The 14,018-nt window shown below is 41.3% G+C and overlaps 1 protein-coding gene across 2 annotated transcripts in view; it reads left to right on the top strand.

The window, feature by feature from the left end:
• The first annotated feature begins 248 nt into the window (after positions 1-248).
• The window catches only part of RBM47 (RNA binding motif protein 47), a 67,647-nt gene continuing 53,877 nt past the window's right edge, over positions 249-14,018 (top strand). For both annotated transcript variants that reach the window (XM_027598334.1, XM_027598333.1), the window contains exon 1: positions 249-312. The gene's annotated coding sequence lies outside the window, so the exon portion shown is untranslated. The remainder of the gene's footprint in view (positions 313-14,018) is intronic.

Below are 14,018 nucleotides of genomic sequence, written 5' to 3'. Positions count from 1 at the left end.
TGGTGTCAAGGTTTATTTCTCAAATCCTGCTAGCTTTACCCCCCCACAAGTTAGGAATTTTTTTTCCCCCTTAAGGGGAAGTGTAGAAATAGAGCCTGCCTGTTCATTTGCATTATTGTACATCACACGGTATCTTTGCAACCATTATATTGTGTTCTCTCAATGGTGTTTGCTCTGAGGGTGGGACACAAGGCTGTTTAGTGTCTCGTAAAACATTTACCAAAAGCACTGAGCCATGGTTTTGAAGGGCATTCCGTTGCCAGAGTGTGGGAGGAGAGAAGCAGGGGAAAGAGAGCTCCAGGTGTTTGGCAGGTACTTGTTTCGTACTTTCATATTTAAAAATATTTAAAATTTCAGATTACACACATTTTGGGTCGCCTTTGGCCAAAGGGGCAGGAATGGGGAGGGGAGGAGAAGGGGGTAAAAATCATGTCTTTGCAAACTATTTTTCAGTGGCTCAGGGTCCCCGGATCATTGTAAGATTTACTTTCGGTCAAACATTGTTTTCAGTTTTGCTCCAGGGACTTGGGTGTCATGGAGAGCCAGGTGAAATCTTCCGGGGCTTGAGGTTTTCCAGTGCTCTGAATCAGATATTAGAATAGCATTTGCTTTAGCAAAGAATTGGGAACCAGGTGTGGTGTTTCTAGGAGGCGACCTGTAACCTTGTGACTTGCACTTTGGTGTGCCCTGTGACTCATGGCATTAACAGCTTTTGCTAAATGGTGGTTCTGGTTTCATGAAAATACTTTTAAGCTTTCTTTCCTCCCCAGCTTTTCTGTTGAATTTTGACAAGATACCAAAGTAAAGGTCAGCTTTAAAGACTGCTTCTTTTCCTCAAATCTGTGTTTTTAGAACACGGTCCCTAGGTATGACTATATTACTGTTTGTAGATCATTTTTGGAAAACTAATGACTAAATACTTCTTGGAAATCCTAAGTATTGATATGCTAGCTTTTTTTTTTTTGATAAAAAAAAAAAAGCGAGTACATATGATAAAACTAGAGCCTTAACCGAATATTTAACATTTGATCAGTTGTAATAATGGTTTCCTGGATACAGGTAACTGCATCCATGTTATTAGTGACTAAAACCCAAACAATAAATAGGAAAGATCTAGAAAAAGGTTAGCTCTGAAAGATCTCTGTAATGCCCAGTTCTTGAGGAAAGGAATCGCAGCATAATATATGCGATATAACAAACATGGGATCTTTGGCCCATTTACTCATGTAGTGGGAGACATTAAGTATGAAGACAGTGCTAAAGTGAAGAGCCCATTGATTATGAAAAAAAAATGTTTTTTTTTTTTTTGGACATTTTACACTGGCGGTAAGAAGCCGGCAGTCTTTCTTCAGACAAGTTCCCAGTCATTGCAAAATGGCTGGAAGAAATGATTGTTTCAAAATTAGAGGGAACTTCCTTCATGGGGAAAACTTCACTGTGGCTTTGTGTATTTAGGCAAATAGGACTAAATCTAACAGCCGTGGAGGTCACCCAAGGGATAGCAGATTTGATTATTTGTGTACATGTATCAGAAAATCGGGTTTAGTGGCGGGTTGTTTCACTGCCCTAATGGCTGAATGTTTATGTAACTTTTGGCAAGTGGTTTAACTTTTTCTTACCACTCTTAAGATTCTGAAACAGAGGGAAGAATATTCGCTCTCTACTTGTCTGCCCCATAGTTGTACTTAGATGCTTAAGAGTCTGTGAAACTTTCGACCGTCTGTGATGCCAGAAAAATCCAAATGGACCCTTACCAGTGAAGGAGCTCATCCATTAATTCCACTGTGTCTAAACTAGATTGGTGAAGTTTTATGTTTGAAATCTTATCAGATGAACCAAAAGACTCTGGGAAAAAGTCTAAAAATGTACCATTGCCAGATGCTTGTCATTCCTCATTTCCCTTTATTTCATTGGGAAAAAATCCGTTTTGGTGTAGTTCCTTTGTTTATTAGCTTTCTCAGGTTTTGAGTCCCAAAGACCTACATGGAACTCTTAAGAAACTGTGATCACCAAAGGCTACATTTGTGCCTCTTGCTAGGAGTTCTTATAGTTACATGATAGTTTGTTGATGGGTCAACTCATACATCAGATTAAGCCCTGAATAAATTGGCTCATATCTCTGTCATTATAAACTTGGCTGCTGTTATATGTAACATGATAATAGTGTTTCTGGATCAGGTTGGCTTTAAAAGGTATATCATTATGTTATCTCTCCACAAAGGGTGTTGTCATGCCGCCCTTCTATCCCTTGGCATGCAAGTTCTTGATTTGTGATATGTCGTGAAGGTGAACTCTTCAGGGACATTAACAGGCCCCAGATGAGGTGGCAGTTCGCAACCCTTAATAAAGCCCTAGGAGCCGGGGCTGTTTTGGCTTGCTTGGAGTTTCCATGTCACATGGAACTGTGCATGGGTGGCAACTACCTTTCCAGGTGATTTTGGGTGACTATACCAGAAAAGTCACATTCGTAGGAGTTGGGGGTCAGTCAGAACCAGGCAGGCAAGCTAGAGGAATCATCATAAAGATTTGAGCTATTTTGGGCTGGTTTTGTTTTGGTAACATGAAATGAAAACTAAATACGTATAGGTTAGTTGAGCAATGAGTAAAAATTCTTCACTTGTCCAGTAATTCAGTGTCTTTAAGCAAAAAACAGTCCCCACAGCGTTAAATTCATCAGGGCCTCACTCAGTGCCTGTTGACTCTTGATTTAGGCATCTTTTGATAAAATTCCTAGTTTCTCAGTGCACAGTAGTTCAGAACTCCAGCTTCTCTGTTGGCTAATGGTCATTCAGGCCTACATTCATTCATTCAGCTAATACTAAGGTCTTACTCTGGGCTTGTTTTTCATCTCTCAGTTTCTAAATGTCACTCCAGACCTCCTAAATTAGGTCCTATACTTCCCCTTTAAGAGAGTCATCACATTTATTTTATACTTGACTCCTCTGCTAAAATACAAGTCCCCTTAGGTCATGGATCATGAATGTCTTATTCACTACAGTTAGCTGCGGTGCTTAGTACATACTAGGCATTCAAGAAAATAGGTACCAACTGTACGAATAAATGCATGAAAGGAAGCAAATGAGAAGGATCGGGATCCTCAGAGACAGGCAGGTGACAGTAAGAAATAGCCCCAGATAACAGGGAAGGGACAAACACTACTGTCATCAGTACAGAAGCCATGGCTCCTGAAGTTATTACTCAGTCTCAGCCCACCTTGACCATGTAAGTTTCGAAGGATAACCTTGGTTCACCAAGAGGAATGTGCTCAGTTCGTGTCTGTTTAAAACGATAGCGAGGACTACAAATCATTTTATAAAGATTTTCATCCAAGAAAGTACTAGTTTTCTTGCTTAAGTGGATAAATTCAATTATTTGTAAAATTTCCTGTATGAGTAATTCCTTATTTCTACCATTACGAGGTACCAATGAATACATTTATCACCCACGTAAATGTAAAAAGAGCCTGGAAGAATGCACAACAGAGAAACTTCCCTGTGATAAGCTTAAATCCAATAAATGCTTTGAAAAAATATTATCTTAGGGGCACCTGGCTGGCTCGGTCAGTGGAGCATGCAACTCTTGATCTCGAAGTTATAGGTTTGAGCCCCATGTTGGGTGTAGAGATTACCTAAAAAAAAATAAAATCTTTGAGGCGTCTGCGTGGCTCAGTTGGTTAAGTGACCGCGTACGGCTCAGGTCTTGATCCCGGAGTCCCAGGATTGAGTCCCTCATTGGGCTCCCTGCTCAGCAGGGAGTCTGTTTCCTCCCTCTGATCCTACCCCCTCTTGTGCTCTTTCTCTCTCTCAAATAAATCTTTAAAAAAAATCTTTAAAAAATATTAGTTTAAACATTAATTATTGAGGTATAACAAAGGCAGTAAAATGCACAACGCTTACAGCTTGATGAGTTTTTACATATATATATGCACCTGTGTAGCCACCGTTCTGTTCAAGGTATGGAACATTTTCAGCGTCCCAGAAGGCTCCTTTGTGCTTCTCCTCGGTCAACCCCCGTGGCTCAAGATCACCATTATTTTAACTTATTTTACTGTAGATTAGCTTTGGCTGTTCCTGAACTTCATAAAAATGGGATCATATGTGCTCTTTTGTATCTGTCATCTTCCATTCAATATTATGCCTGGGGCATTCGTCCACATTGTTTCGCACAGCTGGGCTTTATTTCCTCATTGCTGCATAGTCTTCCGTCGTAAGAACGGACCACCATTTAATGCATTTGGGGGGAATTAAGAACGTGGCTATCTGGGCTGAAAATCATTCCGTGTGCCGGTGCTTTCCAGTGAAGGGATCTCAGAAAGGGTGGGGTGGAAACGTTATCACCTGAAAGGGGTGGAGAGAGAAAAGTCTGTTTCTGGGCACCTGGGTGGCTCATTCATTAACCATCTGCCTTCAGCTCAGGTCATGATCCCAGGGTCCTGGGATCGAGTCCCGCATCGGGTACCCTGCTCCGAGGGAAGCCTGCTTCTCCCTCTCCCACTCCCCCTGCTTGTGTTCCTGCTCTTGCTATCTCTCTCTCTGTCAAGTAAATAAATAAAATCTTAAAAAAAAAAAAAAAAAGTCTGTTTCCGGGAGTCTATTTACCAAGTCCTCTGCATGGGCTGTTTACCTAACTGACTCCATCACCCTGTTAGGCGACTGCCACTTTTGTACAGATGAGGAAACTGAGCTTGAGAAAAGTTTCATGACTTCACAGCTGGTCTGAATGAAATATGCACATTGTTGTTTACATCAGGGGGCAACCCTGTCCTGGCAGAGACCACACCAGATGTGCCACCTCGTTACTGACAACTCAGCTTTTATGCAATATCTCCTGTTGGAAAACTGGCCAGTGACCTGACTTCTCTTAGGTCATTTTCTCTCTTTCCCCCTCAAAGTTTGTTTCGTTTTGAAAAAAGACTCTTTGGGGTATTTTTCATTCTCACCTTTATTTATGAATACATTTTTTTGCTTATGAATGGTTTTTATCTTCAGATGCACATGGTGCATTCTAAAATCTGTATATACCAACTTTTGAGAGTTTTTTTTTTTAAGATTGGGTTTTAATATTTAGGCATAAAGAAATGTTCAATCACCGTAAGAAAGGTAGGTGAGCTTTAAGTCAGACTTGCTGAGAAATTTCCCGGGAGACAAAGTTCATGTCTTTCAAAATGGGGTTAGAAGTGTTTTACATTCTAACTCACACAGGGCTCCGCGTGCTGATCCCATGGGTGTCAAAAAGTCTCTGACTCAACTGAATATCTTGGAGATTATTTGAATAAAGTTTCTAAATTTCCTTCCTCCGTTTCCTATCCTACAAATATATGCATTCACAGGTACTCCATTCTTACTTTAAAAGTTACAGGGGACTTGCTCAGAATGTCCTTCACTTAGAATAGCAAAAGGAGGCAATATGCCCTTTACATTTTTTTTTTAGTTGTGGTTGAGAGCAGTTATGTTTTTAACTTCGCATTAATATGATAGGTGCTTCAGTGCAGTCAGGTAATCATTTTGGCAAGGCACCCTTGCCCAGGGGAAGACAAAGAAACACCCTGATAGTGTCTCAGTCAGAATTCTAAGTCACTTCTAGAAAGAGCAGTAGATGCCCAGATTCTTTGCTTTATTATTCTCACAGTTAATATATGGGATGCTTGAGAGCAGTCATCAGAGATTTGACTTGATTCTTTTTAGCTTTATGGACAGCCACAGGAAGAATATCTTCTACTTCTTAAAATACTTTCTCCATTTTTTTGGTTTACCTTTTTAAAAAAAATTCTGAGAGGTAAAATATACCCATTTTGTATGCGAGAAAGCTGCAGGAGAGAAGCTAAGGTCACACACCTGGTTAGTGAAAGAGCTGACATCCAGATTTTCTGTCTCCACTGTGTCTAGCTCTTGCCACCGGCCCACACTGCCAGTCACACAGCGTTTGGTGAGCTGTGTCAGCCATTAAAAAATGGCACTCCTTCCACAACACTCTGGTCTGTGATAGCTACTCAGATCATACCATCTGGCTGTGCACTTACTATGTGTCAAACATTGTACCAAGTACTTTATCTATATAAGCCCCAATCTTACAACAGCTCTGCTAGCTCAGAATCATTAACCCCTTTTACAGAGGGGGAAACTGAGGCACGGATGGCTCAAGGGCCTTGAACAAAGACACGTCATTTAGTAAATGCTGGAGTCTGCCTTCACACTCAGATCAGTTTGACCCCAAAGCACATTCAGTTTCTGCATGCCATCCTGCCTCCCTTCAGAACAAAAAGTCTTTGAATTATCTTCTGTTATAATTGAGGTGCAGGAGCCCTAAAACAAATTGTTGACGAGTCTTAACTCAACATATCCTCCTGACAAGTGGGCATTTTCTTCCTTTTTAAAAAAAAAACACTTTTTTTTTTTTAAAGATTTATTCATTTATTTGAGAGAGAGAGAGAGAGAGAGAACAGGGGGAGGGGCAGAGGGAGAAGTTGAGAGACTCTCAAGCAGACTGCATGCAGATCACAGAGCCCCAGTGCAGGGCTCCAGAGGGCTCGATCTCATGACCCTGAGATCATGATCTGAGCCAAAACCAAGAGCCACCCAGGCGCCCCTGGCATTTTCTTTAGAACTGAACAAAAACATGTCCTGGGTTGGACTCAGTTTAAAAGTTATTATTATTATTATTATTTTAACTCTTGGAGCTGTAGGAAAACCAGATTGCCATGGGGTCAAGTCGTGTGTGCAGAGGGTCCTATCCATCAGTGAGATTGTGGGACCTTTGAAGGGGGTGCTGGAGAAAGGGCGGCTATCTGGAACAGAGATGAGCCCAGGTCGGGTAGCCTTTCCCCGAGTTTTGCACTGCCATCCTCCCTGCTTATTTATAAATTCATTCAACAAATATTTATTGAGTACCTACTGTTAGCATAAGGTATAAGATGGTAATGTCATAGAGAAATATAAACCTCCTGAATCAGACTTATCTGAAGCTAATTGCAATATCCCTCCCCAGTTTGTAAAAAAGTACCAAATCAAAGTCACATTCATACATTGTGTTAGAAATGAAAACCTATGTGTGTGTGTGTGTGTGTGTGTGTGTGTGCGCGCGCGCCTTGTTTTTGAGCAGTTAGAAGCTATCATATCATATTGCCTATCAAACTTAACAATTTTAATAGAATGTTGCACTATAGTTTGCTTTCCAATAATCCCTAAGGGAGAATTTCCAGATTTACCAGTAATTAGGAAAGGGAATTTAAAGGAGCATCGATGTTTGATAATGGGTGTCCTGGTGCCTTGTTAATAAAAGATTCACCACTGATTATATGGCCCAAACCAATTGTATATTTACCAAACCGGGCAAAACTAGCTTGCTCAATGAAGTAAGTTCAAATTGCAGATGCACATTAGTGTTTTGAAGGTAGGCTGGTAACAGCAGTAACGTAAAGCTCTTCACGTTTGTCTCTGCTTTCTAGAATTGGCGATTTTTTTTTTTTTAATAACAAGCATTTACGGTTCATAATATAAAATGAAGGAAGCTTATTTTGAATTTATAAGTATTTCTCTGAGTCTCACTAGTTTTTAAATGGCATATTTGCATATGTGGTTGGATGTTAGGAGGCTATCACCTGTGGATTATGTCAAAAGCAAAAAAAAAAAAAAAGAGAGAGAGAGAAGAAAAAGCCAGGAGCAGGGGCCGTCTTTATAGTGGAGAGAGGGCAAGCTTGGATTCAGATCTCTCTGTACCACTGACTCGCTGTGCAGTCTTGGGTAAATTCCTTCCCCTCTCCACAGCTCTATTTCTTGTGCTAAAAATGGGAATGGTACCATTTTCCAGGGTAGTTGTAAAGATTAGAGATGATGTATGGAAGGTGCTTAGTACAGGCTACTCCTCAGTAAAGACTTCGTAAGTGACAGCTTAATCATCTGCTTGTGGAGAAGAAAGGAGGAGAACACCCTAGGCTTTGTTAGTAGCCATTTTGGTTATAGCCCAAACCACCTAGAACAATTGCAATGGTTGGAAAGAGTTTGTTGGGAGATCTGTGGTTTTTGACCTTGGCTACATACTAGAATCAGCTGGAGGAACTTTAAAAAAAAACTACCAAGGCTCAGGACCTTCCAAAAATGCTAGTTTGTGGTAGTGGTATTTTTGTTTTTGTTTTTAATGTGTTTTAGTTCTCCAACCAAGGTTGGTATATAATAGTTCAGACTGACTGATGATGGTTTGGAAGCCGTCCTTCCTGCTGGTAGTCTTGCTTTGCACTGTGCACACCAGATTTATGGGCAAGCCACTGCTTAGCCCTCACAGCTGCTGATCCAGTTCAACCCTCGTCAAAAATTCTCTTAATGCATTTTCCATGGTTTCCTGTCAAAGTTGCCTCCCCATAGGTTTTGTTCTTTATTCTCATTTACACTCTGTCTTTTTCTAAGAGGGAAGCAGAAGGCAGATAAAATAAAAGGAAAGAGGTGAGGATGATCAGTTGTTTCTGAGTGCTTTGAGCGAATCCCAGTTAACACTGCACAGGACAGCAGAGAGACCTGGGATAGACGGGCCTTTTAGGGGCTGCATGTCAGTGGCATTCGGCTGTAATCATTGCAAAAAGGCTCTCTCCGTGAACATGAGAATTTTCTGTAAGATTCTACTACAGAGAGAGAGAAAGAGATCTGACCACTTTTCAGAAGTTAAAAATAAGGAATTTCTAGGAGGAGCCCTCTTTTATCAGAATGTCCTTTGTCGTTTTTCTGTTTGAATTCTAGCACTCCTCTTCAAAGATACGTGAGATTAACACCATTCCTCCATTAGACCCAAAATGATGAAATGCCTTCTTCAATAAGGGTGAAGAGGCATAGACTAAAATTTTACTGAAGGAATTGGGGAGGGAAAACGGCAGCTTTCTCTGGCACCTGGGGAGTACGTTTGGCTGAACTGGAGAAAGGCGTGGAAAGAGTGGATCGGTCAGGTGGGATTATGGTGTCACCTTTTTGGTTACATAATAAGATACACCGAGGACAACCCTTTGTTAATTGGGACTCTTTTGGCTGCAAGTGACAGAATTCCAATCCCCAACAGCTTCAGGAATCAATCAACAAACTAATATCTCAAACTAAATTCTATAGGGGAAGTTCCATGTAGACATACAGATTTACTTAACTAGAAATTCCAAAGGGTGGGCGCGTGACAGGATCAAAGGATTCAAAATAGGCCATCAGGATTGTTTTTCTCTCTCCACCTCCCCTTCTGTTGTCTTCTGCTTTGGTTTCATTTTTTTTGTCAATTTCAGGCTTCCGGTGTTCTCCCATTTGGGCAGGACAGAGGCGGCATCGGCTGTGTTTCACTGATCTCCGATTTAGGCATCCCCACATCTTCTGCCACAAACTCCAAAGCTGAGTTACACCCTGTTCCTTGTACTACCGTAGATTTACTGATGCTCAAGGTTGTTTATCTGCACAGCTAAGCCTTTTGATAACCAGTGGAGGTTTTATCATTTCAGCAAGACTTTGCTCAGAGAACACTGAGTACTTGACTTGTCTCTTTTGAGAAACTAGCATGTCTTTTTTCACCCAGGGGAAGCCCATTTGTAAATATCTAGTTCTCGAAATTAGAATAGAACTACAGGTCTGATCAGGAAAAACCCATTATTGTCAGCATGATTTCCCTGCTTTGTTTCAAGAGCAAGGAAACCTCCTGAGCAAGTATTGTGGGGGAATATGTTGTTCTACCCTATATTACAATTGTTAAGGACTTGTTTTATCTTTCCCAGTCATTTGTAAGCTTGTTGTGAATTCAATTTTATGTCTCTGTTGTCTGTTGCCACAAAATAGGGGGTCATTAAATATGCATCTGATGATTGAAGGAAGAGTCAAGAATTTTTTTTGAGGGGCGCCTGGGTGGCTCAGTCGTTAGGCGTCTGCCTTCGGCTCAGGTCATGGTCCCGGGGTCCTGGGATCGAGCCCCGCATCGGGCTCCCTGCTCGGCGGGAAGCCTGCTTCTCCTTCTCCCACTCCCCCTGCTTGTGTTCCTGCTCTCGCTGTCTGTCAAATAAACAAATAAAAATCTTAAGAATTTTTTTTGAACATTTTATTGGATGTTCTAATTTGGCAAAGTTAGAATTACAGGTTAAAATACACAGTATTCACCCCAGGACATCTGCATTTATTTGTTATACTATAAATGTATTATAATTGATATCTTTTTAGGTATTATATTTATGGGCAGGAAGAAATAAAAACGTGAGGCCCAGCTTTCCTTAGTTGAATTAGCCCTTGATAATACCCTGGCCAGAGCAGTAACAGTCCTGTCCAGTTTCTTACCTCTCTCAACAAAATTTATTTTTTTCTTCTAAATTCCTAGGGCCCTTAGTGGGGAAAGAACTTCACACTCTCTGAGCACCTGCTATGTGCCAAGGATTCTGTGGACACATTGTCTTGCTGAAGTCTCTCAGCCACACCATAAAGGCTTCTTCCTCCTTTTCTACCCTTAAGAGAATTAATCACTCCCTCCTTCATGATATTATCATGGCATTTATCACACTGCCTTGTAATAATTCTTTGTCTATATTTCTGTGTCTCCTACTAGACCATGAATTTTCCGGCTACAGAGTTTGTGTCTTACTCAGGTCTGTATTCTCAGTACCCAGCTCATAGTGGAAAACTAGAAAAAAGAATTTTTTTTTTTTTTTTTAACGTAGGCTCCACACCTGTGTGGGGCTTGAACTCACCACCCTGAGATCAAGACCTGAGCTGAGACCCAAGAGTTGGATGCTTAATGGACTGAGACACACTGGCACCCCTACAAATATTTTTTAACAATTTGGATTCTGTGTGATCTTCGTTTTACACATTTGGCATCTGAGGCTTGCCTAAGGTTACTAAGTGGAAAGTGATAAGGTTAGTTTTTGCCCTTTTGTCTACCAGACTCCAAAGCTTGTTTTCTTTCTTCTAAACCATTCTGGGATATTGGAAAGCAAGGTTGGCTGGAATGATGAGGATGATCCAGGAGGAAGATATAAGGGGACGGAAAATCATTGTTTCCTGGGGCTGGGAAGGGAGGTTAATTATACATTGCTCAGTTTAGCAGTGCTCTGACCCCCAGACTCCCATCTCCAACAAAGCACACACCCACGTGGTTGGAATGGGAGAAATCTGGGGTGAGCTTTTGAAATACATCCTTCTGAAGTGGGCGTAGTGAGTGGCAGCATTTGCCATACTCTCGCTGTGACACGCTTGGTCTTTCCTCCCTCCCTCCCTCCCTCCCTCCCTCCCTCCTTCCTTCCTTCCTTCCTTTTTGTAACAGCTTTATTTGGGATAAAATTCACATACCATATAATTCACCTATTTAAAGTGTACAATTCACCTGGTTTTAGTGTATTCAGAGTCGTGTAATCATCATTATAATCAATTTTAGAACATTTCATCCCCTCCCTAACAAATCCCCTGTACCCATCACCAGTCATTTCCCCACCCCCTCTACCTCCTGCCCTCCACACCAGCCTTATACAACCACGAACCTACTTTCTGTCTTTATAAATTTGCCTGTTATGAACCTTTCCTATAAATGGATTCAATACAATATGTGGTCTCTGTGACTGACTTCCTTGACTTAATTTAATGTGTTCAAGGTTCATCCATGTTGTAGAAAGTAGCAATACTTCATTCCTTTTCAGAGCTGAATAGTATTCTGTTGTGACTACATCACATTTTATTTATCTCTTTATTCATCAGTTGATGGACATCTGTGTTGTCTCTACTTTGGGGCTATTATGCTGCTATGATTATTCATGTACAAATTTTTGTGTGGTCACAAGTGTTCATTTCTCTTCGGTATATATTAGGGGAAGAACTGCTGGGTCATATGGTAACTCTGTGTTCAACCTGAGGAACTCCCAGACAGTTTTCTAAAGTGGCTGCACCATTTTACATTCCCACCAGCAGTATATGAGGGTTCCAATTTTTTCTCCATCCATGCCAACCCTTGTTATCTGCCCCCCTTTTTAAGCCGTCCTAGTGGCTGTGAAGTGGTATCTCACTGGGGTTTTAATTGGCATTTCCCTGATGGCTAATTATGTTGAACATTTTTCATGTGATTTTTGGCCATTTGTATACCTTCTTTGAAGCAATGTTTAATTCAGATCCTTTGCCTATCATTTAATTGGGTTATTTGTCTTTTTATTGAGTTGTAGAAGTTCTGTCAACACCATTTTTCCAACAGCATTTGCTCACTTAATGTCTCTTTGTGTCACATTTTGGTAATTCTTGCAATATTTCAAACTTCCTCCTTATATTTGTTATGGTGATCTGTGACCAGTGATCTTTGATGTTACTATTGTAATTGTTTTGGGGCACCATGAGCCACACCCATATAAGATGGCAAACTTAGTCGATAAATGTGTGTGTTCTGTCTGCTTCACTGACTGGCTGTTCCCCATCTGTCTCCCTCTCCTTGGCCTCCCTATTTCCTGAGACACAATATTGAAGTTAGGCCAGTAAATAACACTGCAGTGGCCTCTGAGTGTTCAAATGAAAGGAAGAGTGCACTGATGTGGCAAACTTCATTGTCTTATTTTAAGAAATTGCCACAGCCTCCCCAACCTTCAGCAACCACCACCCTGATCAGTCAGCAGCCATCAACATGGAGGCAAGACCTCCGCTAGCAAAAAGATTATGACTCAATGAAAACTCGGATAATGGTTAGCATGTTCTAGCAATATTTTTAAATTAAGGTACATACATTGTTTTCTTAGACATATTGCTATTGCACACTTAATAGACTACAGTATAGTGTAAACATAATTTTTATATGCACTGGGAAACCAAAAAATTCATTTGACTCACTTCATTGAGATACTCACTTTACTGTAGTAATCACGAACTGAACCCGCACGTATCTCCAAGGTATGTCTGTAGTGATGTCTCCTCCTTTTTTTTTTTTTTAAGATTTTATTTATTTATTTGACAGAGAGAGAGAGACACAGCAAGAGAGGGAACACAAGCAGGGGGAGTGGGAGAGGGAGAAGCAGGCTTCCCGCCGAGCAGGGAGCCCGATGCGGGGCTCGATCCCAGGACCCTGGGACCGTGACCTGAGCCGAAGGCAGACGCTTAATGACTGAGCCACCCAGGCACCCGATGTCTCCTCTTTTATTTCTGAGTTTGTTGAGTTTTTTATTTTCTTGGCCATTCTAACTAAAAGTTTGGCAATGTTGTTGATCTTTTCAAAAGAACCACCTTTTGGTTTCATTGATTTTCTTTATTCTTTTTCTATTCTCCATTTCCTTCACTTCCATTTGAATCCTTATTGATTTACATTCTTCCCTTACACTGTTTCAGATTTAGTTGGCTCTTCTTTTTTAAAGTGGGAAGGTTAGGTTGCTTGCTGCCTTTTACTCATTCTTCATCTCACAAGACAATTTCTATGTGTGAATGACCAGTGCTGAAGCTGAGTCAGTGCATGTCTGACTTTCCCTTTGGGGACAGAGTGACAAGGCAACTGAATCCATGAGGCGAGGACACAGAAGAGTTGATGAAGCAGTGATTTCTCACTGGCCGAGTCTGTGTGGCACTGTGGTTCGGGGCTCAAAGCACGGGCTCTGGAGTCTGGCTGCCTGGTTGTGAATTCTGTCTCTGCCACTTCGTGGCTGTGAGATTTGGGACAACTTTATTTATGTTCCGTAAACTTCAGTTTCCACATGTGTAAAATAAGCATAAAGATGGCTACTACTTCATACAGTTGTTGCCAGGATGCCAGGATGTGAAGTACTTAAGAGTTGGTACGTGGCCGATGCACAATAAGGGTTAGCTGTTCTCACTTGATGTTGCTGTTAGGTCAGATGGGCCTAGGCTGGGCCAACACCATGTAAAGTAGCTACAGAGCCTGGAATTGTGTTTCCATTCGCTTGTACTTCTTTGCCAATCATCCGTGACCTCACCCACAGAGGCTACCAGGATGAACCTCACCTGCGTTTGCTACCAGGTGCTGAGACACATTTCCTCCTGGAGCGTGGCAGCTCGGGATGTTACTTCCAAACAGATTTTTGCTTCTCAGAAAGATTGCAG

Source organism: Zalophus californianus, chromosome 2, assembly GCF_009762305.2.
Source record: "Zalophus californianus isolate mZalCal1 chromosome 2, mZalCal1.pri.v2, whole genome shotgun sequence".
Lineage (NCBI taxonomy): Eukaryota > Metazoa > Chordata > Mammalia > Carnivora > Otariidae > Zalophus > Zalophus californianus.
The sequence above is the reverse complement of the archived record's forward strand: the minus strand, read 5'-3'. Positions and strand labels throughout refer to the sequence as shown.